We start from the raw sequence: 27,257 nt of genomic DNA, 5'->3' as shown, positions 1-27,257 counted from the left end.
CTCTTGATATTGGTATTTTTATTGTAAATGAAAAGGTTTGCATTATGCTGTATGCAGATGATATTGTTTTGATAGCAGAGTCTACACATGATATGCAAAAATTGTTAAAAGCATTAAATGATTGGTGTTTAGTAAATGATACGACTATTAATCCTACAAAAAGTAATAATGTACACTTTCGGCCGAATTCTCAGACATGTACTAATGTGAGTTTATGTGTGGTAATAATCAGTTGGCTATAGTAGATAGATACATTTATTTAGGAGTGGTACTGCATGAAGAACTTGATTTAAATGTATCAGTTGCTCAGAGTGCTAGTCGTGCATTGCGTTGCCAAATGCAAAAATATTGGGGGTGTACCGTATGATGTTTTTAGTAAGTTATCCGATTCCGTTGTATGGCCAGTCATCAGTTACAATGCTATGTTGTGGGGGTTCAAGTCCTTTCGTGTATTGATGCTGTACATAACAGAGCGCTACGATTCTTCCTAGGCGTCGGAAGATATACTCCTAATGACGGGGTCTCGGGGGTATGGGATGGAAGCCCCCAGTGGTACGGCAATGGAAAAGTATATTTTTATACTGGTTACGTCTCGGATCTTTTGACATAATACGTTTCAACAAGCAAATAGCACTGTGGGCATATAGTAAAGCAAATATATCATGTAAAAAATGGCTTTTTATCATTAGAGAATTTCGCAAAGACAACAATTTGCAAGTATATGTAGATATAGACCATTTACTACCAAATTCGTTTATTAATGATGGTGAAACGGTATTATTTAATGATTATATTTTAAAACAAGTGGTTTGCTAGAATCAATGCTGTGGTAGGTAATTCTGGCAGAAGTTGTAATAAATTTCGGTTTTATAAATTGTTTCCTGAGCGGTACTGCAAATTGATCATGCCTCCTAGACATCGTGCAGCTTTTAGTAAATTTCGATGCGGTGTAGCACCAATTAAAATTGAAACTGGTCGTTACGAATGCATTGAGCTTGAAAGAAGGGCATGTCCTTTTTGCAGTGCCGTTGAGGATGAGATTCACGTGATGTTGAATTGTCCAGTATATAATGATATAAGTCAGTCGCTGTTTCAAACGGCAATCGCTTGTAGAAACAATTTTCATTCTATGTCTGAAACGGATATATGTATATTCTTGTTTTCTGACCCAAATATTATCAAGACTAGCGCCAAAACCTGCTTTTTAATTCTTAAAAGACGCAATTTTTTAACATGTAAGTAGTGATATTTATGCTGTAAATAAGGTACCGTTTTGAATTTTTTTTATCTGTGTTCAAATATTTTTGTCCACTGAAAAAGTTTTACTATTAATCAAAGCAGGCTGATCTTATCGACAGGTTTCGGGTCACCTACAACCATTTTTTATAATTATTAAAGTGTGTAAAATAGTAAAAAAAATATTTTCAAATATTATTATTGTTTTATGTACTTTTTTGAATATCTAGTTATTTTTAATAAGATACCTATGGTTTAGTAAAAACTAGTTCGGATATATTGTTTTATAGTTTTTGTAAAAGCATTGATCTAGATATGACTGTGTATGTAGTTCCAACACGGAACGGCGTAGTACATTTGTAATTGTAAATATATATTTACATATTTACAGGTTATTAGCTTTGTATCGGGAAATATCGGGAAATAGGAGCGCAATATTCTTCCGCTGAAGAACGAGAGCATATTTCCCGATGCAAAGATAATAACCTTTTTATTACATACACATCTAAACGTATACATATAATGTAAACATCATAAATATGTTCAACAGCTTGAATAGAATTGACAATACTGAACTAAATAGAAAAAATAGTGCAACAACAAACACTGAATTACGTCACGCACCCGATATGAAATTCAGGCATCAGTGTATGGAACAATATTGAAGTTTCCGGTACCAGTGTAACCTGACGGGAAATAGAAACGAGTATGTAATAAAGCTGTTTATTGGTTGTATGTATTACGACGAGAATAAAGATTACATATACCGAACTTGTTAAAGGTATATTAGACCCAATATTATATTTGAAATTTTGAACAATTACTTATTAGTAACTATGTAAACAAAAGATTAACAGTTTTGTTTGTAACAACGTTGAAAATAGAACGCCTTTAATACATGTATAGTCTAGCACAGTATAAATGTGTACGACCACTAAAAATGGAAGTCTTTTGTGAATTCTATTGTGAATGCATCTCTATTACAAGAGGGCCATAATGGCCCTGTATCGCTCACCTGAGTACCATTGCTCAAAATGATATGATCAAGTTTTGACATAGAGCACATAGGCATACACATTAAATATCATCAGGATAAACATTTATTGTAACAGTCCCTTTTGACCTAGTCAAGTCCAATTCCCATACCAAGTTTGAGGGTCCTAGGCTCAAATGCTGCATTTTTGTACTAACATGACTATTCCTTACCCTGGAAGACTTAAATAATATTTAAAACCAATCTCATTAGATGCTGCTGAGATATATTCGTTTACATAAAATAAAGGGAGGTACTAGTAATTTGTCATAAATTCAGTCAAAAGTTATCTATCCTGATTGTCCATCTGATGGCGCAAATGACATTTCAAATCAGTATCTTCATTGCTTACTGAGATACACCCATTTTAATTTGAAACAAATGGAGGTAATTTGACATAAAATCAGTCCAAAGCTATCTACCTTGATTGCCTCAGTCCAACTAAAGACAATAATGAAATTTCAAATGAGTTCTATAAATATTTACCGAGATCAATCCATTTTTATTAAAATCAGGGGAGGTAATCATGCATTGGTATATGCATACATGTAGAAGAAAGTACAAGCCTATACAACAATATATTAGTAAAGTATTCATATCAATAAATGTTCAATCAAGAGTTATCTAATATGACTATTTCTTACCATGGAAGACATAAATAACGTTTCAAACCAGTCTCGTTAGAAGCTGCAAAGGTGTATTCATTTAGATAAAAATAAAGGGAGGTAATTTGTCATAAATTCAGTCAATATGTATCATCACTGATTGTCCAAGTCCATCTGTTGACATAAATGAAATTTCAAAACAGTATCTTCATTAGTTACGGAGATATACCTATTTTGATTTGAAATAAAGGGAGGCAATTTGACATAAAATCAGTCCATAGTTATCTACTCTGATTGTCTCAGTCCAACTAATGACAATAATGAAATTTCAAATAAGTCCTATAAGTACCTACTGATATAAATTCATTTCAATTACAATCAGGGGAGGTAATCAAATATAAAATAACTCTGGAACCTACAATTGGATCTGACAGATTCGTCAAGGAATCCAAGATTTATTATTGTTGAAGATATTTTGGAAGTTTGTATCAAATCATAAATCTGGAACCCATGAAGGAATCTGGCCAGTTCAAGAAAGGAACCAAGATCTTGTGGTGATACAAGTTGTGTGCAAGTTTGGTTAAAATCAAATTATAAATGAAGCTGCTATTGTGCAGACAAGGTCAAAATAGCTAATTTTGGCCCTTTCAGGGGCCATAACTCTGGAACCCATTATGGGATCTGGCCGGTTCAAGAAAGGAACCGAGACCTTATAGTGATACAAGTTGTGTGCAAGTTTGGTTAAAATAAAATCATAAATGCAGCTGCTATTGTGCAGACAAGGTCAAAATAGCTAATTCTGGCCCTTTCTGGGGTCATAACTCTGAAACCCATAACGGAATCTGGCCAGTTCAAGAAAGGAACCAAGATCTTATGATGATACAAGTTGTATGTAAGTTTGGTGAAAATCAAATCATAAATGCAGCTGCTATTGTGCAGACAAGGTCAAAATAGGTAATTTTGGCCCTTTCAGGGGCCATAACTCTAGAACACATGATGGGATCTAGCCAGTTTAAGAAAGGAACCGAGATCCTATGATGATACAAGTTGTGTGCAAGTTTGGTTAAAATAAAATCATAAATGAAACCACTATCGTGCAGACAAGAAATTGTTGACGCACGCACGGATGCACGACGGACGAAGGGTGATCACAAAAGCTCACCTTGTCACTATGTGACAGGTAAGCTAAAAATAGATCTATAATTTAGTCTAGATAAATTTATTCGAGAAGGATTTTCAAAATTTAATCTTATTATCTCAAAAATAAAATAGTTTGTGAAAGATACGCATTGGATATCTTTAAATATCTCAAAATAGGATAACAGTTTTAGAATGAGGACGATGGCACTGTTAACAATGAATGACATAAACAGTTGTATATCTGGCGATAAATAGATATTGAGGATGACAGACACCAAAAGCTATCGTTGTATATTTTCGTTAGCTGATTTGCATACTTCAGTTTTGTGCTGTTGTTTTATCAAATGGATTACTTGTCATTCTTTCGTATATTACCTGTATCAACGATAGTCAATATTTGATAGACGTGAGTAAAGTAAAGTAAATATTTAAGTTATCATGTATCTTGCTGTGTAAACATTCAAATGAGATTACACTAAGTTGCATTGTTTAAACTTGTCTGGCTCAGCCTATATAATTTTGAGACAATCGACCAGTTATATTATTTCAACAGACTTCTCATTTTTCCGTCGTCTTCGTTTAATAGGAAAATGAATCGGGTCGTAATAGAATAGTTGATACTATTTGCAAGCAAAATAATCAGTCGACAATCGGGACCAACGACATATGAAACAAGAAAACTGTGATACTTTGACCCACATGGCGGCGAAGAACTTGTCACTAGAGTAGGTAAGTACCTCTCATCGAAAGAACTGGCAACTGCTTTTCATATAAAAACAACAAATGCAATGAAATACAGAATTTGAGCAAGAACAAAAATGTGAGTAGAAAACACACACCAGTAGACAAATGAACAATAAAGTAATTAACAGTAGTAGATTAGAAAGACATAATAAATACTATGTAAAGTATGTTAATCAAAGTATCGACTGTAAAATGTTATATCATGTGTTTTATAATTATATAATAAGGCATCTGTATCTCTACCTATTCTTCATATACACAGTATAGTTGTGGTAATAAGTAAACTGTATAATGTCTTAAGTAATAAAAATGGGTTTGATTAATACATTGTATGTATATATGCTTTTATTAAGGTATATTGTAATAAAATGTAATGCTATTTCTAAAAGTATTGTTAATTAGATAAAGTGGATACAAGTGTTTTACCAATTTCTCTTGCTGTTAATTCCATTTCTTTTTTTGTAATTTGTCTTTGTGGTTTTGTAAAAGATACATTATATTCTTGCAATTTATTTGACTATCCTACTACTTGTTTTGATGGTTTATTTTGTAAAATCCAGAACATGTGAAATTTTTAAATCGTATGCCGTCAGTGAAAACTTAAAAAGGCACATTTCTTTAATAACATTACAATACAATGTCAACAAATAATAAAATGTTGGTTCAGTAAATCAAATGACATTTTCACGCCTAAAACGCTTTTGTATAAGACATTTTGTCGGAGTAATTTGTCTTATAATAATATGATAATTATTATGATGTTATATTCAGTTATCACAGATATGTACTATAATTGTACTTAAGTGGGTAATATTATAAATTCTTTCATGGTCGAAAGGATGTAGCAAATATAATCATATGAACGTTCGCTATAGCCATGTTCGCTATAACCATTTTTACACAGAACAAATTCAAGTAGGTTCAACATTGGGACATTTTAAATTGTTTGTTATAACCGTGTTTGTTATAGATGAAATTTACTGTTCATAGATGAAATTTACTGTTCATTTCTAGATAAACAAGTGTTCAACCGACATGAGGAGTTATTATTATTATTATTATTATACCAAAGTTATATATACCTTTTCGGATCGGTAAATTCCCCTGTTCCATATCGATGCATCCTCACTGAAAATAATCATTATATAGATTCAAATGTTGCATGTCGATTGTTTAGCCAACTTGACACAGTCACAAAAGAAAAACGTTTATAATAATTTTATGTCCGCAATGTTGCCTTATATTTTGAACTGTTTGTGAGGTCTATTTATAATATATAACTTCCTCCTACACTGTTATCAGTGAATATGAGGTAAGAGCATCGGACATTATAAATTAACTGATATGTTTATTCACTTGATTATATATCGATTTTCAAAAGCTCGCAGTCTTAAGTTTAAATATTGTTCAAATATAACTGTCTCATCATGATGTAAAATATGTGAATATAGGAATTACACCATTTTAGAAGTGACAATCGCCGTTCGATGTATAAAGTTACAGTGTGGATGCAGAAAATCTGTTCTAACTTGAATGTAATTTCATGCAAACTGAAAACAGATGAATCTATTTTCGTATCATATCGACCTCACTTAAGGCAGTGATAGTATGTTCCAGCATACCAGTGCTTTTTTTTTATCTTTTTTTTTTCAGGAGGTATTTTAACAGAAGAGTAAACATTTGTTAACAGGGAGATTCTCACACCCATGCACCGTTTAACACATCTCTTCTATGACAGATGGACTTACAACGCCTCTTTCAAAAGGAAATGACGTCAAACAATGCTGACTTTCCGGCGCATTTCATGAAAATTTAGTGAAATTTACTCGACATAACATTTTAAAATGGTTTGAGATTTTTACATGTTTTATAATAAAAATGCGTCAACGCATGTTTGCTTCATGTTATAGCATTTGCGGAATTCCTCAGAATAATTATTACATTGCTTCCCTCGAACTACCTGGATCGGGCACCAGCTATTAATGTGAAAACTAAATGTAAAGGTTTATGTTTCAGCTAAATAACGACTTTGCTCAGATATCACCATTAATGCTTTGCAGCTTTACGCGGTCTTAAAGTGATATATGAACTCTCGAATATACCTGTTTTTTATCGTAGACTATGAAAATACGCTTTAAGTTATGCTAGGACATAATATTTGTATAACTACATGCACACCTCATAAATGTTTATTATCTAATTTTTTGTAAAACCATCAAGTATGATAACAGTTCAGCTAGTTTAGTACTGCTTAACTTTTAGCCTGCTAAATTTCTAAAATGAACTGGTCCATCATTCAGTTTGGGCAGTACCACTTATGAGTCAAAGGGGTGTCCACTGAAAATTTACTGACTGAATAGCAAATAATGCAGACTCTGAGCAGCCTGCACAGATGTGCAGAAACCTTTTTTTAAAAATGAAACTCATTATACGACACTAACGTTTCTTACATGCACATAACCCTATACTGGCACTCGGGCTACGTCATCGTTCAAATATAGGTTAGGTCCTGGGTAGATACGAAAATATTGATGTTGTAAACAGAACATGTTTTAATTGTCATGATATTATAGAAGATGAAAAATACGTACTTTTTATTGCCCAGTAGATAATGATATAAGGAGAGATTTAGTCACTGCAATTAATAATTTGTCAGAAAATAATCAGAATATGTATATGTCTGATGATGAGAAAATGATTATAATTTTCAGTGATGAAAACTTTGTATATATATATATCTGCCAAAACCTGCTTCCATATTTTACTTGAACGGAAAAAGAAACTGTACGGTATAACATGAATTTTAGTATTTTTTAAGCGTAAATGTAAATAAGGGTCAGTAGTACCTTTCAGCTTACATATTGTCTTACCTTGGTCTAGAGAGTAGTAGCTAATCAGTTCATTTACAAGAGGATTTTTACTGACAGGGGATTTCCAATTTCAAAAAAAAAAATATCATTCTTGTTAATGCGCAAGTTTTATTTCATGTGGTCCCTTTTGTTTTGTTTTAGATGCATCCTTTTAATCTAATTTTATGAGTGATTGGCAACTGCTCCTTAGACTTACTAGTCTTCATATGGTTTAAAATTTTGTTTTTAAGATTTTTTTTTTTTTTTATCCAAGTGTTGTATTTGTATATCAGCTGTGATACAAATGATTAGTCTCTTATAACTCATTAATAAGTGGCATCTGTGTACCATGTTATATATATATAATGTGTATGTAAATTTATGCATGTATGTTTTTGTTTTATGTAATGATGTACATGATGATGAGACTGAAATAAATAACTATCTATCTATCTATCTGCTAATAACCACTTCAGGCCTGTCTTTACCGTTGAATTACCTACTCCTGCAAATAAAGGTTTAGTCGATCTAATAAAAGCTACTTGCTCCACAGTACCGTTAAGTAAATGTATATTATTATATACCTAATTATAGATGGTATAATAAGACTGCATAGGGCAGAATCATGTAAGCAAGGCCGATAACCGAAAGCTGGCACAATAACCGGTGTGAAGAAGCCGGTAAAATAACCTCTTATTTTGACATCATTTAACTTTGTGTCATCGCATTGAAACAATCGTGTTATACTAATTGTGTTTAGATGTCGATTGCTTATCCAACTTCGCAAAGTCCCAGAAAGAGGAAAGTTTATGTTTCAAATACCTATTATACACTGGTCTAATCTTAATCCATATTTATGTCCGCAGTGTTGCACTATACAGTTTTTATCTAACTGGGAGAATTTACAATGTATAAATTTGCCCTTCAATGTTATCAGTGAATACAGGCTGTGTGTCATAAATTAAACGTTTTGTTTACTGGCTTGATTTTATATCGACTTTCAAAGCTATCAACAATGTGAATTATTTAAGACTGTTTAAGGTAATTCTGCACATTCGAAAGCATTGATTTTTCTGAATTTCAAAAAGAACAGAATTTACGTAGAAAATTCGGCAAATTGTGAAGGTACGTGTGCTTGATTATGAGATATTTGCCGAAGACTACAGAGATCCGCTCATTACACGCTGGTTTTAAGACATTATTTAGAATCATTTTAACGTGTCAAACGTTTTAATACCATATTTTATATTTAGGAAGATGGTAACGGTGCCGTTTTTGACAAATTTATTCACGTGCTGGCAATAATTCATAAAACGATTTTCATTTCCGTATACCAAGCCAAGACATTATTTTATTTTAAATTATCCGAATAAAGAACGTTACGTCATTACTTCCGGTTTACATCGACCTTACTGGAAGGCAATGGTTGTATGTTCCAGCATAAAACTGTTGTTTTGATCATTTTCAGGTGTTTTAACTGGAGAGCAAATTTGTGCTGAAAGAGATATTCTCGCGCTAACGCACTATTTAACATATTTTTCCTGTGGCCCGCAGACTTACAACGCACCATTCAAAAGGAAATGACGTCAGACAATATTGATATACCCGTGCATTTCATGAAAAAATTTAGTGACACTGCCCGACATAATATTACTGTTTGAGCTTTTTACACGTTGTATGCTAGAAAAGTCTTAAGGCGTGTTTGTTTCTAGTTATAACATCTACAGAATAACTCGGAATATGTTAGTTCCGCAAGCACTAAAACATACGTTATCCGTACATTTATGTTGCTCAACATTTGTTCCCTAATGTAAATGAGTTGTGAAACCAAAATGTGTAGTCCTGTTTGGCGACATATAACCTATACTGTGTTGGTGCGCCGTAAAACCCAAATAAATAAATAAATACTAAGTCATTTCAGGGAGGCATGTTTCAAAGTTTATACATGAACGAATCTGTATTTTGGACCTTTGGAAGAAATGTTCTTGATTCTTTTGCCATCGATAATCTTAAAATACCAGTAATAATACAAGAACTTGTGATGTCGTTTGATCATTAATTTGTTCAGTTTCAACGAAAACTGGTGTCAATTCATAAGAATTGCCTGAGTATGCACTTAAAATTAGAAGAACAAGTCATCAAAAGTATTAAAATGTAAGCAATTGCTAAACCCTCTGAATTGATGTATCCAGACAAATCACGCTGATGCAAGTCGAAAATGATAAAATAATCATATTCGTGAGAGGCAAAAACAACAAATGTTACGTCATTCATGGTGACCAGTATGTAGGGAGTTAATGAAAAGACCTGTGCAAATGCGTCATAAAACATGTACAACCAAACTCTCTTTGCTGCCCTCCACCGACAACACCATAGTATGTGTCTCATAAATACTGTAAATTGTACTATGAGTCACGATACGTTGCTTGGCTAGGAAGATCTACGTGACTTAACCCCTAGGCGAAAAAGAAAATGGACTGGGCCATCATTCAATTTGGGCAATACCATTTATTATTCGAAGGGGTGTCCGCTGAAAATTTACAGACTGAATAGCGGACAGTGAAGACCATGATCAGCCTGCATGGAAGTGCGGTGCAGGCTGATCTTGGTCTGCACTGGTCGCAAAGGCAGAATCGCTTGCCGCCAGCAAGCTAAAGATTACGTAACGTGCAGAACCAATGTGTTGCACAGTAGAACTGTGTAACGCATTTCATCAAAAAAGAATTTCATCCACATCACGCGATGCCATTGACTGCTGAAACAATAGTAGATCTATTGCAAAAACATGAAAATGTCAGAACTGTCATAAGTGCCATTGCCATACACTGCATGTCAATATATGGTGTAAAAATAGCGCAACCTTGATGGAATTTACAAAGAACACCTCTTAGACCATGTTTTCACTATTGTTATGGCGCTTAAAATGGTGTCTGTTCATATCACGTGACACAAAAACGAAAAATTGAATTGACAATACTGAACTAAATAGAAAAAATAGTGCAACAACAAACACTGAATTACGTCACGCACCCGATATGAAATTCAGGCATCAGTGTATGGAACAATATTGAAGTTTCCGGTACCAGTGTAACCTGATGGGAAATAGAAACGAGTATGTAATAAAGCTGTTTATTGGTTGTATGTATTACGACGAGAATAAAGATTACATATACCGAACTTGTTAAAGGTATATTAGACCCAATATTATATTTGAAATTTTGAACAATTACTTATTAGTAACTATGTAAACAAAAGATTAACAGTTTTGTTTGTAACAACGTTGAAAATAGAACGCCTTTAATACATGTATAGTCTAGCGCAGTATAAATGTGTACGACCACTAAAAATGGAAGTCTTTTGTGAATTCTATTGTGAATGCATCTCTATTACAAGAGGGCCATAATAGCCCTGTATCGCTCACCTGAGTACCATTGCTCAAAATGATATGATCAAGTTTTGACATAGAGCACATAGGCATACACATTAAATATCATCAGGATAAACATTTCTTGTAATAGTCCCTTTTGACCTAGTCAAGTCCAATTCCCATACCAAGTTTGAGGATCCTAGGCTCAAATGCTGCATTTTTGTACTAACATGACTATTCCTTACCCTGGAAGACTTAAATAACATTTTAAACCAATCTCATTAGATGCTGCTGAGATATATTCGTTTACATAAAATAAAGGGAGGTACTAGTAATTTGTCATAAATTCCGTCAAAAGTTATCTACCCTGATCGTCCATCTGATGGCGCAAATGACATTTCAAATCAGTATCTTCATTGGTTACTGAGATACACCCATTTTAATTTGAAACAAATGGAGGTAATTTGACATAAAATCAGTCCAAAGCTATCTGCCTCAGTCCAACTAAAGACAATAGTGAAATTTCAAATGAGTTCTATAAATATTTACCGAGATCAATCCATTTTTATTAAAATCAGGGGAGGTAATCATGCATTGGTATATGCATACATGTAGAAGAAAGTACAAGCCTATACAACAATATATTAGTAAAGTATTCATGTCAATAAATGTTCAATCAAGAGTTATCTAATATGACTATTTCTTACCATGGAAGACATAAATAACGTTTCAAACCAGTCTCATTAGAAGCTGCTAAGGTGTATTCATTTAGATAAAAATAAAGGGAGGTAATTTGTCATAAATTCAGTCAATATGTATCTTCACTGATTGTCCAAGTCCATCTGTTGACATAAATGAAATTTCAAAAAAATATCTTCATTAGTTACGGATATATACCTATTTTGATTTGAAATAAAGGGAGGCAATTTGACATAAAATCAGTCCATAGTTATATACTCTGATTGTCTCAGTCCAACTAATGACAATAATGAAATTTCAAATAAGTCCTATAAGTACCTACTGAAGGGGGGGGGGGGGGGTAATCAGATATAAAATAACTCTGGAACCTACAATTGGATCTGACAGATCCGTCAAGGAATCCAAGATTTATTATTGTTGAAGATATTTTGAAAGTTTGTATCAAATCATAAATCTGGAACCCATGAAGAAATCTGGCCAGTTCAAGAAAGGAACCAAGATCTTGTGGTGATACAAGTTGTGTGCAAGTTTGGTTAAAATCAAATTATAAATGTAGCTGCTATTGTGCAGACAAGGTCAAAATAGCTAATTTTGGCCCTTTCAGGGGCCATAACTCTGGAACCCATTATGGGATCTGGCCGGTTCAAGAAAGGAACCGAGACCTTATAGTGATACAAGTTGTGTGCAAGTTTGGTTAAAATAAAATCATAAATGCAGCTGCTATTGTGCAGACAATGTCAAAATAGCTAATTCTGGCCCTTTCAGGGGTCATAACTCTGGAACCCATAATGGAATCTGGCCAGTTCAAGAAAGGAACCAAGATCTTATGGTGATACAAGTTGTATGTAAGTTTAGTAAAAATCAAATCATAAATGCAGCTGCTATTGTGCAGACAAGGTCAAAATAGGTAATTTTGGCCGTTTCAGGGGCCATAACTCTAGAACACATAATGGGATCTAGCCAGTTTAAGAAAGGAACCGAGATCCTATGATGATACAAGTTGTGTGCACGTTTTGTTAAAATAAAATCATAAATGAAACCACTATCGTGCAGACAAGAAATTGTTGACGCACGCACGGACGCACGACGGACGAAGGGTGATCACAAAAGCTCACCTTGCCACTATGTGACAGGTAAGCTAAAAATAGATCTATAATTTAGTCTAGATAAATTTATTCGAGAAGGATTTTCAAAATTTAATCTTATTATCTCAAAAATAAAATAGTTTGTGAAAGATACGCATTGGATATCTTTAAATATCTCAAAATAGGATAACAGTTTTAGAATGAGGACGATGGCACTGTTAACAATGAATGACATAAACAGTTCTATATTTGGCGATAAATAGATATTGAGGAAGCTATCGTTGTATATTTTCGTTAGCTGATTTGCATACTTCAGTTATGTGCTGTTGTTTTATCAAATGGATTACTTGTCATTCTTTCGTATATTACCTGTATCAACGGTAGTCAATATTTGATAAAGGTGAGTAAAGTAAAGTAAATATTTAAGTTATCATGTATCTTGCTGTGTAAACATTTTAATGAGATTACACTAAGTTGCATTGTTTAAACTGGTCTGGCTCAGCCTATATAATTTTGAGACAATCGACCAGTTATATTATTTCAACAGACTTCTCATTTTTCCGTCGTCTTCGTTTAATAGGAAAATGAATCGGGTCGTAATAGAATAGTTGATACTATTTGCAAGCAAAATTATCAGTCGACAATCGGGACCAACGACATATGAAACAAGAAAACTGTGAAACTTTGACTCACAGAGCGGCGAAGAACTTGTCACAAGATTAAGTAAGCACCTCTCATCGAAAATTATACAAATTAGGAAAAATGGAATAAAAAGCAAGAAATGTCGATTTTACTTTTTTTAACAAAATGCTAATTGTTTCTCATATAAAAACAACAAATGCAATGAAATACAGAATGTGAGCAAGAAAAAAATGTGGGTGGGAAATACACACCGGTAGACAAATAAACAAGAAAGTAATTAACTGGAGTAGATTAGAAAGACATAATGCAGAATTACTATGTAAAGTATATTAATAAAAGTATCGACTTTTTATATCATACGTTTTATAATCATATAGTAAGGCATCTATATATCTACCTATTCTTCATATACAGAGTATAGTTGCGGTAATAAGTAAATTGTATAATGTCTTAAGTAATAAAAATAGGATTGATTAATACATGTATGAATATATGCTATTTTTCAAGATATATTGTAATAATATATAATACTATTTAAGTATTGCAAATTAGATCAAGTGAATATAAGTGTTTTACAAATTTCTCTTTCTGTTAATTCCATTTTTTTTAAAAAATTGTCATTGTTGTTTTGTAAAAGATACGTTTCATTCTTTCAATTTATTGTTTTTGATGGTTTATTTGGTAAAATCCTGAACATTGAAATATTTAAAACGTATGCCGTCAGTGAAAACTTAAAAAGGCACATTTCTTTAATAACATTACAATATAATGTCAACAAATAATAAAATATTTGTTCAGTAAATCAAATGACATTTTCACGCCTAAACGCTTTTGTATAAGACATTTTGTCGGAGTAATTTGTTTTATAAAAATATAAGATAACTTTTATGATATTATATTCAGTTATCATGGATATGTACTATAATTGTACTTAAGTTGGTAAAATATAAATTATTTCATGGTCGAAAGGATGTAGCAAATAAAATCAATATGAAAATTTGCTATAACCATGTTCGCTATAACCATTTTTACACATCAAATTAAGTAGGTTAAACATTGGTACATGTTCATTATAACCGAAAATTCATTATAACCGTGTTTGTTATAGATGAAATTTACTGTTCATTTCTAGATAAACGTGTTCGGCCGAAGCGATGAGTTATATATACCTTTTCAGATCGGTAACTTCCTTGAATCCTCACACAGGCTTCACTGAAAGCAATTATTATATAGATTGAAATGTTTAGGCAATTTGACACAGTCACAAAAAGAAAAACGTTTATAATTTTATGTCCACAATATTGCCATATATTTTGAACTGTTTGTGAGGTCTATTTATAATGTATAACTTCCTCCTACACTGTTATCAGTGAATATGAGGTACGATACATCGGACATTATAAATTAACTGATATGTTTATTCACTTGATAATATATCGATTTTCAAAAGTTCGCAGTCTTAAGTTTAAATATTGTTCAAATATAACTGTCCCATCATGATGTAAAATATGTGAATATAGGAATTACACCATTTTTTTTTAAAGTGACAATCGTCGTTCAATGTATAAAGTTACGGTGTGGATGCAGAAAATCTGTTCTAACTTGAATGTAATTTCATGCAAACTGAAAACAGATGAATCTATTTTCGTATCATATCGACCTCGCATAAGGCAGTATGTTCCAGCATAAAACTGCTTTTTTTTTGTTTATCTTTTTCAGGAGGTATTTTAACAGAAGAGGAAACATATGCCAACAGGGAGATTCTCACACTCATGTACCGTTTAACACATCTTTTCTGTGACAGATGGCCTTACAACGCCTCTTTCAAAAGATAATGACGTAACCAAATGCTGACTTCTCGGCGCATTTCATGAAAGTTTAGTGAAATTTTCTCGACGTAGCATTTTTAAATGGCATGAGATTTTTACACGTTTCATAATAAAAAGCGTCAACGCATGTTTGCTTCATGTTGTAGCATTTACAGAACTCTTCAGAATACTTATTATATTGGTTCACTCGAACTACCTGGATCGGGCACAGTTGTAGGACCACATTCGTAACAGATCGCATTTGTAACAGGTGTTACAAATGCGATCGCATATGTAACACGTGTTACAAATGAGATCGCATAATTATGTAACAGATATCAAGCACATTTGTAACAATTTTTGAGACAAATGTGATCGATGCCGATTTTTGATGTGACATCTGATCACATTTGTCACATATCATTTTCAATCGGAAAAATGAACAAAAAAGTGCATTTTTACATCTGAAACGTATTTGTAACATGTTTTAGCTTACTTGCACGAAGTAACAAAGTAAGCTATTGTGATTATCCTTTGTACGTCGTCCGTCGCCCGACCGTCCGTCCGTTCACATTTTTCTTGTGAATACGATAGAGACAACATTTATTATTTGATTTTGACAAAACTTGCACAGAACGTGTATATATTTATGATATCTCGGTTCCTTTCAAAAACCATCCATATCACGTTATTCGTCTTGAAGTTACGGCCTCAGAGATGGCAATAATTACTGATTTTAGCCTTGTGAATGAGATAGAGACCACATTTTTTGTTTATTTTTACTAAACTTGCACACAACTTATATATCAATAAGATCTCGGTTCCTTTAAAAAACAACCGTATTGCACCATTTTACTTGGAGTTACGGCCCTTGAATTGGCAAAATACAAACGAACAAACAAAAAAATGCTGATTTTATCCTTGTCAACACAATGGGGACTATATTTATTATTTGATTTTTATTAATCCCCCGCCACGAGTGGTTTGGGTTATAGGAATGGTCTCCGTCCGTCCTTCCGACCTTCCATCTTCCGTCCTTCCGTAACATTTCGTGTCCGCTCTGTATCTCCTAAACCCCTTGAAGGATAATCATGAAAATTGGGTCAAATGATCACCTCATCAAGATGATGTGCAGAACCTATAAGTCAGCCATGTCGTCTCAAGTTCAAGGTCACAACTCAAAGCCAAAGGTTTGAGTCTACCATTTCGTGTCCGCTCTGTATCTCCTAAACCTCTTGAAGGATAATTGTGAAACTTGGATTAAATGTTCACCTCATTAAGACGATGTGCAGAACTCATAAGTCAGCCATGTCGGCTCAAGGTCAAGGTCGCAACTCAAAGCCAAAGGTTTGATCCTTCCATTTTGTGTCCGCTCTGTATCTCCTAAATCTCTTGAAGGATTTTCATCAAACTTGGGTCAAATGATCACATCATCAATATAATGTGCAGAACTTATGTATCAGTCTTGTTGGCTCAAGGTCAAGATCACAATGCCGGGTCAAAGGTTTGAGCCTTCCATTTTGTGTCCCCTCTGTATCTCCTAAACCCCTTAAAGGATTCATACGAAACCTGGGTCAAATGATCACCTATCTAAAACGATGTGCAGAACTCATGAGTCAGCCATGCCGGATCAAGGTCAAGGTCACAACTCAAGGTCAAAGGTTTAAGCCTTCCATTTCGTGCCCGCTCTTTATCTCTTAAACCCCTTGAAGGGTTTTTATAAAACTTGGGTCAAATGATCACCTCATCAAGTCGACGTGCAGAACTGATGAGTAAGCCATACCGGCTCAAGGTCAAGGTCACAATAAGGATCAAAGGTTTGAGCCTTCCATTTTGTGTATCTCCTAAACCCCTTGCAGGATTTACATTTAACTTGAGTCAAATGATCACCTCATCAAGAACTAATGAGTCAGTCATGTCAACTCAAGGTCAAGGTCACGACTCAAGGTCAAAAGTTTGAGCTTTGTACCTCCTAACCCCCTTGCAGGATTTTCATGAAACTTGGGTCAAATGAACACCTCATCTAGACGATGTGCAGAATATGATGGGTCAGCCATGTCAGTTCAAGGTCAAGGTCACAGCTCAAGGTCAAAGGTTTGCCATTTCACTATGCATACCAGTGGCGGGGGATTTAGCTGTCTTTATGGCTGCCTTGTTAAACTTATAAAGGATCTCACTTCCTTTAAAAACAGCCATATCGCGCCATTTGTCACCGAGTAATGGCTTAAATGGTAACATTTGCTTATTTTAGTCTTGTGAACACAATAGAGACCATACTTATGATTCCATTTTAATCAAACTTGTATAGAAGTTATATATCTATACCACCTCGGTTTATTGCGAAAACCAGCTATATAGCACCATTTGTCCTGGAGTTATGGCCCCTAAAATGACACATTTTGCTGACGTTAGCATTGTAAACATGACATAGATCACATTTATTATTTGATTTTGACCAAACTTGCATTAAAATCATATATCATTAATATCTTGCTTTTTGTCCCTCGAAGAGTAGCCAAATCACGCAATTTGTCTTAGAGTTATGGCCCCGGAAATGGCAAAAAACGCAGATTTAATAACCGATAGATAGATAGATAACTTTTAATTCCTCCAATACTGAAAAGCACGACATATGTACATGAAACAAATATGATCATATATGTACAGACACAGAACAACAAGTACATTAAGACATGATATGACAATCACCATTAATACCATTATAGAATGCTACATCACAATAAGATGTTTTACATACCATTAATGACCAAGTGACCTAATACGTATGTAAAAAGTGTCGAGTTAAAGTTATATTTTTGACATTAATACTTACATATGATTTTTTGTTTCAGAGTGAGTGAGTGAGTTGGGTTTTACGGCGAATCGACACAAAATGGTCATATATCGCCGACTTTTGTTTTGTTTCAGAAGACAAATAAAAACTAAGATCATATCAGACACATCTGGCGTAAGAATACATTAGAGGTATCCTATCACACCTGCCTTTACATACTAGAGTCGATACAGTAATTTGATACTCTATATGATACAATATTACTTATAAAAACTGATACAATATTACTTACAAGCATACACAGCAATACATACAGTAATTATTCACTAGCCAACCTATCTGAGACTTGGAACGAAACCGAAAGTCAAGTCAAAATTTGATTGACCGAGAAATGTAATTTTATACTGTTTACTCTGAGAGAAAAAAGGAAATAAAACAACAACAATGAACTAAGACTTTTACCAAAATCTTCACTCGAAACGAAAAAGTAAGAATATGGAAAAGTCTTTTACATAATTATACTTTACTGCATGTTCTTAAAATGTTTTTTTTTGTTCATATGGAGAACTAGCATTGTAAGAATACTAAATTATACGACCTTTGATACGCGATGAACAGTCGTTCGCACAATAAAGCAATCGTTAATACAGTTCCTTAATGTCACAGTCACACATACGGCGCGGATAGCTACGTCTAGCCACGGATAGAAACGTAGTAATCCGTATCGATCCGTAACGATCCGTACCTGAGCCGTACCTTAAAGTAGTAACCCGTAGCAATCCGTACGGCTCAGGTACGGACCGATACGTGTTACTACATTTCTATCCGTGGCTAGACGTAGCTATCCGCGCCGTATATGTGACTGGGGTATATGCAACCATGTATAAAATCATTTATCAAATTTAAATGTCTATTTCATCATACGTAACAGGAGTTTAGCAGCATTATAATACTTTAAGCTGTACCCTTCTGATTCAGCGGACATTTTGATATAAGCATTGTAAACATGACATAGATCACATTTATTATTTGATTTTGACCAAACTTGCATTGAAATTATATATCATTATTATCTTGCTTTTTGTCCCTCGAAGAGTAGCCACATCACGCAATTTGTCTTAGAGTTATGGCCCCGGAAATGGCAAAAAAACCGCATACTTAATAACCTGTTTAGTGTAGTATTAACTCATGTTAGCGATAGTGGGCCATGACTACCCTCTTGTTGATTAGAGGGATATTTCCGGTCAGGTTAATATCTTGGTACTGGTTTGTTATCTGGCAATTAAACTTGGAAAGAATACCGTTATCATGACTGGTCTGTTCATATTAGCATGGTACTACATGTACATGTCACTTATAGCTTTCCCATATCGGTTTTGGTTTGTAAGATTTTATTTTTACTAAATAAATGAATATGTATGATTAAAGGGGAAGATGCACACCACATGCAATCCCTGTTAAATTTATAATCGGCAAATCGCTGGTTGTATCGCTTCAACAACAACAACAAAAATGTACTAAAACAAGATCAAGGCAGTCTCAGCTAACATAGAAAGTCTTGTAAAAGCTTGTTTCCATAGAACACCGGGTATATAAATAGTGACTAGCTTGACTATTCGAAGACTACTCAATGTTATTGTTCTGATCCTGATGTCGTCGGCGTGCGCGGGTTCGCTGCAAGATAGGTTTTTAGTTTTCGTTTTTTTTTATCTTTGTCAACTCGCATTGCGTTGAACATCAAAAATTGAAAAAAAAAAAAAAAAAAAAAAAAAAAAAAAAAAAAAAAACTTATACTAAAGACAATGAAATATGTCCTATTCAAAACCCTGACGTGAACATTATTGGATTATATTTACTAAGAAAGTTTTCTTGCCTGGCCTGGTGTCTACATTCGTATGGAAATACTCTTATTTTGTATTTCTATAGGAGCGGCACAAGTAACTCCATCGGTGAGGGTGGTGCAGTGCATAGTTTTGCAGATTACGAAACCGGCGGAGCCTGTTGAATTTCCAGTCTGGACCGGAATTTCCAGAGCTATTGTGTCTCTCATCCACCCAGTTAAGACTTTACGTGTATCGGTGCGTTTAACCAGGCCCGTAAACTATTGTATAAGTGTAAACTCGTATATACAAACATAATATTTATCAAAACCATTCTACAGGGTGCAAAAATTTGAGTCGTTTGCATTAATATGTGTAATATGATCACTATAGATTGTCAATAAATGGTGGTTATTTGTACCAAAGTATTTGGAAATCTGACTACAGCGAGTTATGATCCGGACACAAACGTAAATATTTCAGCAAAATAACAAAACAAATCTAAGTTCAAAGCTGTGACCATGATATGGATATATCAACATGGATCATGTTCGCAACAAACCTTTATCCATGCTGATCATTTGTACCGAATAATTTAAAAATCTAACAATGCATGGGCATGTTATACCAAGGACAAGAACCTATATATAACTGCACGAACACACAAACTCCGCTATTTCACGGCGGGATTATAATAAACGAAGGCCTATTTCCTTACGAGCGAGCTCAGTTGGGTGAGGGTAATTAAAACCTAAGGTATTTTTTCTTAAAATCTCATAGACATAAATTCGCAGCATGCACAAAGTCGGGCCCTCCTAGACTTAAGGCTAACAACTCCGTCCATGACAAGTTGTATATAATTTGTCCCAGGACATAGCAACTTCCTGTTTGTCACCCAACTTGAGACAGCTCTGGATAAGGAAAGATAGCTACAAATGTATGTCACCACCGGGTTCGAACCAGTGACCTGACCATGTGGGTCTACCTTTCAGCTAGTTGAGGTAACAGTAGAAGAAGCTGAAGTTGTAATCATATTATAGCGGTAGTGTAGTGGCAGTGGATGCAGCAATGACGATAACAATTGAGCCAAGTCACGGGAAAATTGGCATTCTAATATTTTCGTGAATTTCCGGAAACTCTATATTAAAGCTGACCTGTGCATTTATGCATCTGAATTAGGGTCAGAAAACTTCATATTCAGGTAGAATAAGCCTTCTTTGAAATAAAAGCGAACGGTGTGGGCTATGATCAGACTGCGCTGATGCACAGGCTGATCTGGGCCCACACTGGTTGCAAAGCCTCGAAAGTTCCCGAAGGCCCATTTTCTCATGATGCGGCTCAAATAATTTTATGACGTTATTGACGTCGACGACGACGACGCTAACTTGTGATGGTGCTTATGGCAGTCATTTAATGATGTTGTGATGACAACCAACTGATTAAACATTTACAGTATAAAACTCAACACGATACATATGTGCTTCTATTGTCAACCCCCATGTTGGACAAACACATTCGTAACACATTTTACCTGTTACGAATGCGATCGCATGCGTACGAAATCTGTTACAAATGCGATCTGTTACGAATGTGGTCTACAGGGCACCAACTATTACTGTGAAAACTAAATGTAAAGATTTATGTTTCAGCTAAATAACGACTTTGCTCAGGCATCACCATTAATGCTTGCAGCTTTACGCGGTCTTTAAAGTGATATATGAACTCCCGAATATACCTGTTTTTTGCTATCGTAAAATATCAAAATACGCTTTAAGTTATGCTATGACATGATATTTATATAATTACATGCACACCTCATAAAGGTTTATTATCTAAATTTTGTAAAACCATCAAGTATGATAACAGTTCAGTTCCTTTAGTACTGCTTAACTTTTAGCCTGCTAAGTTTCTAAAATGAACTGGTCCATCGTTCAGTTTGGGCAGTACCACTTATGATTCAAAGGGGTGTTCACTGAAAATTTACTGACTGAATAGCAAATAGTGCAGACCATGAGAAGCCTGCACGGATGTGCAGAAACATTTTTTAATAAATTATATTATAAAAAATCCGTGTTATAGTTATTGTGTTTAGATGTCAAATGTCGCATGTGGATTGGTTAACCCAACTTCGCATAACCACAGAAAGAGGAAAGTTTATGTTTCACAAACCTATTATACACTAGTCCAATCTTAATCCATATTTATGTTCGCAGTATTGCACTATACAGTCAACAGTTTTGAGTTTTTATCTTAACAATGTATAAATTATCAGTAAATACGGGTTGTGATATGAACATTGGATGTCATAAATTAAACGTTTTGTTTACTGGCTTGATTTTATATCGACTTTCAGAGCTATTCAACAATGTAAATTAAGACTGTTTAAGGTAATTCTGCACGCTCGAACCTTTTTTTCGGCGACGCCGTCTAAATTCGTTTTCGTTACCTATGCCACGTGACTTCAGTTTGCAAATCAAACTACTTGATAACGCATTATAGATAATTTATCACAATGGAAGATTTATGCAACACTCTGCCTGATTGGACGAGAGTGTCAGTTTCTTTCACTCTGTTGATTGTGCTACGCTGAGTGAAATGTAGACAAAGCGTTTATCCTAAACGACGCTGTTCACAGTTTTAAAGCTAACTTCGGCTCAGTATATTTAGCAAGAATATTGATATATCTCAAAATGATAAGTAAGTTTAATAAATATGATAAAAACCTGTTCAATACCAACATATATCAAATTAAAGAAAGAGCTGAATACGGTCTGCGTATCACATGAATAAGGGTGTGATAAGAGTCTTTTATGTAGAGAAGTGCTTTTTAAAAGATTTTCCTTGTTACAATTGTCGTCTGTATATGAAAAGGTTTCTTGCTTTTGTGACTTATTCAGGTTGCATATTAAAATGACTACTTGTTTGCTTTGATATATTTGTTATAAATTATTTAACTGATTTATTATATATGAATATTTTTCTTTAGTATGGTATGCAAATATTGAACTCAGTTGAAATCTGTTTTATTATATATATGCTATATAATGACTGAATCTCGTCACACTGAAATGAAGGTACGCTGCATACAGTTTACCTATGTGATATGACTATGGTCAAACTTTGCTTATGAAACAGAAATATTGAAATAATTACAAATGTGCGTTTTGCTTGACCTTCACTTTTTTATAGGTGTGACGTCATTGTCCAAAGATTCATGAATAGCGAATATGCTATTTGTTATAGCGGGATCAGTTGGCCTATTTTAGAAATAAATAAAAATAATAAATAAAAAAATCCTTTAATTGATTTTTTCTCATGTATTCTAATCAAACTTGATTTGTAGCATCTTTATTAGGTCCGCAGCCAACTTTGTTCAGCTGGGGCATTTGACCCCTTTTAGGGGCTGCTAGAGCTAAAACTAGAATTGCCTTTATACAGCGTCTCATGAACAGCTTGGTGGATCTTTGTCATACTTGGTCTGGAGCATCATTATAAGGTCCTCTTTCAAATTTATTTATATAGGAACTTGGGCCCTATTAGGGACCACTATAGCTAAAAGTAGATATGCCTTTCTTCGCATTAACCACTAAAATGTAATGGATTTTTATCAAACTCGATGTGTAACAATATCGTAAGGTCTCCTGCTATTTTGTTACAAATGGGGATAGGGACCAATTTAGCTAAAAATATAAACACGTTTAATGACCTCTTCTCATGAACCGCTTCATGAATCTTCATCAAACTACTGCTGTAATTATTCGTCTAAGGATAAACGAAACAAAATTGCAACCCTGCGAAACCTTTGCGAAAAATTAAAAGAGAACCATTTAAATTGTTAAAGTGCGGTGTTTAGTTTTGCAATTTGAAAAATGTTAGATGAAAGATGAATGTTAGATGAAAAATTCATAAACTTCTTTCCTTATTACAATTCGCCGACCATCATTTTTAAAGATATTTCTTGTTTCTGATTAAACACGAAATTTCAAAACCAACAGAATATACGTAGAAAATTCGGCAAACTGTGAGGGTACGTGTGCTTGATTATGAGATATTTACCGAAGACTACAGAGATCCGCTCATTACACGCTGGTTTTAAGACATTATTTAGAATCATTTTAACGTGTCAATACCATATTTTATATTTAGAAAGATGGTAACATCGCCGTCGTACGTAAGACAAAGCACGGGATATGATAAGATATGCAAAATGGCCCCCTAAATAATTAGAATATGAAAACTCCATAATTGAAATTTTAACTGTCTAAAACAAAAAAGAAGATCATAATCGTTAAAACTATGACTTTTAAAAACTTCAAAACCAAGTTATTTGTACGACTCAGACCTTTAGAATAGTCGTAGTCCGTGACTTTAACCGTTTTACCACGCGATTTACACACTACATGCTCGATTTTCATTGTGAGCCGGACCTGGTGTCAAGCTAAAGTTTTGCTGAGAAAATAAGGTTATTAAAATATACATTTTCAGAAAAGATCAGCTTGACACCCGCTCCGGCTCATATTGAATTTCCACTTTTTTCGCAATTTTTAGCCTCACTTTTCTTTGAAGGAAACAGGATAACGTGCTCATCTCTAAGCAACCGAGCATCAAACAGATACGCGGGAGTTTTGTTCTAATCATGAAACTGATAACTAAAAGTTGTTTTTATAAGAAAACCAAATGTTTAGAGCCGAGTTTAATACAAAAGTGAAACTGAAAGTAGATCTAGACATTTTACTGATCAGTTACGTGTTTTAGATCTACGTGAACTGTTTTTCGGGATTATATTCAAGTTTAAAAATAAGGTGTAATTAAAGTTGTTTAAAAAGAAAATTGTTATTGTTTACATAAATGATATAGAGACAAGAAAGATAACTCATGCACACCGCAACTAGTAGACACATGTAGATAGTTCTTTTATCTAAAAAATATTACGTAGTTTGTAGATAAGTCTCTGTGACGCAATCGATACGCACGGCGGCTGAAATGAAACTTTATGCCTGGTGTCAGTGGTATGCGAGATCGATTCCCAACAAATCCTGTAAAACTTTTTTTCTGGCAAAAACGACAGAAAGTACCATTCTTTGATAATTGAAAACCATATTTAGATTTTATATCTTTAGCCACGAGTTAAAATATTTTAAACCATTTAACCGCGTTATTTCTATAATTAGTCAATTATTCTTTTAGGCTACTGTATGTCTGTGATAAAGTTATAAACATGTGTTTTTATACTTCTTTTTTAATGACGTATGAAAAATAGTAAGTCAACATCTCAGAATTGTTTCATCAACTCCGTTTCATCGCCGTACGAAGTTTCATAAATAAATGTATGTTGAGTCAATTAATGTCACTGACATGTCATTTCCGGTGTGAAATATTTTATTTTATGAATAAAAGATAAAATCCAGGCGCGTAACTAGGGCATTCTTCATAGTACGCAGAGGTAATGCGTAGGGGTCTTGGTATCTTCCCCATGATATTTTTTTTTCATCTGAGAACCGCAAATGGTGCATTTTGGCGTGTATTTGAAGCTAAACATTGCACGAAAACCTTATTCGTTCTTAATCTTTTATATAAAATGTATTATTTTACTAGGTATGTGTGTAATATTGCACGTGCAATTTGTGGTTCATTGATCCATGTTATATTTGTGCAGTATTCAAAACAGATGGTTGGTGGTAACACACTTTCAAAACATCAGTATGATTGGATAACAAGAGATGTGTGTATAAGTATATATTCGAGAGTTGTTAAAAGTAATTTTGCCATAACTCCAAACTGAATACTAGTCAACAAAGACATGCTAAGTTTCATGATATTGTTACAAATGTACAAAATAAAAAACTGATGCCTTGCACAGGAAAAATATTTCGGCGAATGTCATCGACGTCTGCATTATGTCAACTTCGTCAAAATGTATCATTATCGTTTCTTCAACTAAAACAGTATTCTGCAAAATGTTTCTTACTCCTTTTTTTTGCAGTTTGCCATCGTGATATTGCGCTTAGCGCTTCATGCATCTCTTTCTCTGGCGAGCTGTAAAGCGCGAGATAGCGATGGTGAAGCCATCGTGATTTCGCGCTGTGAACACTTTGCGTATTGTGAAGCGTGAAGTGCGAAATCACGATGGTGAACTTAACATCACGGTGGTGAAGCGAAAAATTTCGAGAGATAAAAAAAAACAAAAAAACAACAAAAAACTCAATTTCGTGCTTTGTCATTTTGATCTAGTATATAGTAACATAAAAGGGAAGTAATTCAAAAAAAAATATTATAAGTACAAAAAAGAGATCTGCCAAATAAAAACAAGAGCACTGCAATGCAGAACAATATACACAAAGCAAAGTTATATATGACCTTTGACCCTTAAGTGTGACCTTGACCTTGAAGCGAGTCATCCGGAGCACGCGCTCTGAGCACAGAGCACTGCACATGGTCTCAGTGTTGTGAACATTTCTGCCAAGTTTCTTTGAAATCCTTCAAGCAGTTCAAGAGTTACAGAGCGGACACAAAACAAACTGATAGGACTTTTGACCCATAAGTGTGACCTTGACCTTGAAGCCAGTCGTCCGGAACATGCGCTCTGCACGTCGTCTCGGTGTGGTGAACATTTGTGTCAAGTTTCTTTGAAATCCTTCAAGGGGTTCAAGAGTTACAGAGCGGACACGAAACAAACTGATATGACTTTTGACTCCTAAGTGTGACCTTGACCTTGAAGCGAGACATCCAAAACATGCACTCTGCACATCGTCTCGGTGTGGTGAACATTTGTGTCGAGTTTCCTTGAAATTCTTCAAGGGGTTCAAGAGTTACAGAGCGGACACGAAATTGCTAACGGACAGACGGACAGACAGACAGACGGACACCAGCGTCATAACATAATACGTCCCTTCGGGCGTATAAAAAGTAAACTTACAGTTTCTTCGAAGATGTCCAAAAATCTGATAAAATGTCATCGTATCAGATCCTGACAAAATTTAATCCGTATCACGAAACGGTTTGCTAAATGTGCATGGGCTTTTATGCAATACAAATACCATGTCCTTTTTGCTGACAACCTATTTACAGGCGCGTAGCAAGTTGGGTATTTACCCGACAAATTTTAGCACATGGTCTTGTTTCTTCTTTTGAGTATTTGTGTTCCGTTATACATATAGTCAATAATCGTTTTACAAACACGAAATCAACATTGACTGTTTAAAACAAAGGAGCATGGAGGTAAGTCAATTATCATTCTCAGCCAGGTATGCATGGTGTTTAAAAACATCTGAGGAGATTTGAAAACTTCGCTCGCTATGCTCGCTCGGTTTGGCTCACATGTCTATAAATACCATTTATATCCTCGAACAATAACAATTTTCCCTTGCGCCCCGAATAGTCCATTCTCCCACATAACATACACCTTTCTCCTTTACTTATATCCTATATCTTAAAT

General features: G+C 34.3%; 1 protein-coding gene across 4 annotated transcripts in view; it reads right to left on the bottom strand.

Annotated features, from left to right (window-relative positions):
* The window catches only part of LOC123528726 (uncharacterized), a 30,802-nt gene extending 3,985 nt beyond the window's left edge, over window positions 1-26,817 (bottom strand). Inside the window, exons 1-2 of one of the 4 annotated variants that reach the window (XM_053521774.1) lie at window positions 21,992-22,048; window positions 5,841-5,886 (exon numbers count right to left, since the gene is read on the bottom strand). The gene's annotated coding sequence lies outside the window, so the exon portion shown is untranslated. Of the gene's footprint in view, window positions 1-5,840; window positions 6,048-21,991; window positions 22,082-26,738 lie in introns of those variants that run through there. The other 3 variants (XM_053521776.1, XM_053521775.1, XM_053521773.1) reach the window with 3 other exon arrangements.
* Between the last annotated feature and the right edge of the window lie 440 nt (window positions 26,818-27,257).

Source organism: Mercenaria mercenaria, chromosome 13 (genome assembly GCF_021730395.1).
Source record: "Mercenaria mercenaria strain notata chromosome 13, MADL_Memer_1, whole genome shotgun sequence".
Taxonomy (NCBI): Eukaryota; Metazoa; Mollusca; class Bivalvia; order Venerida; family Veneridae; genus Mercenaria; species Mercenaria mercenaria.
The sequence above is the reverse complement of the archived record's forward strand: the minus strand, read 5'-3'. Positions and strand labels throughout refer to the sequence as shown.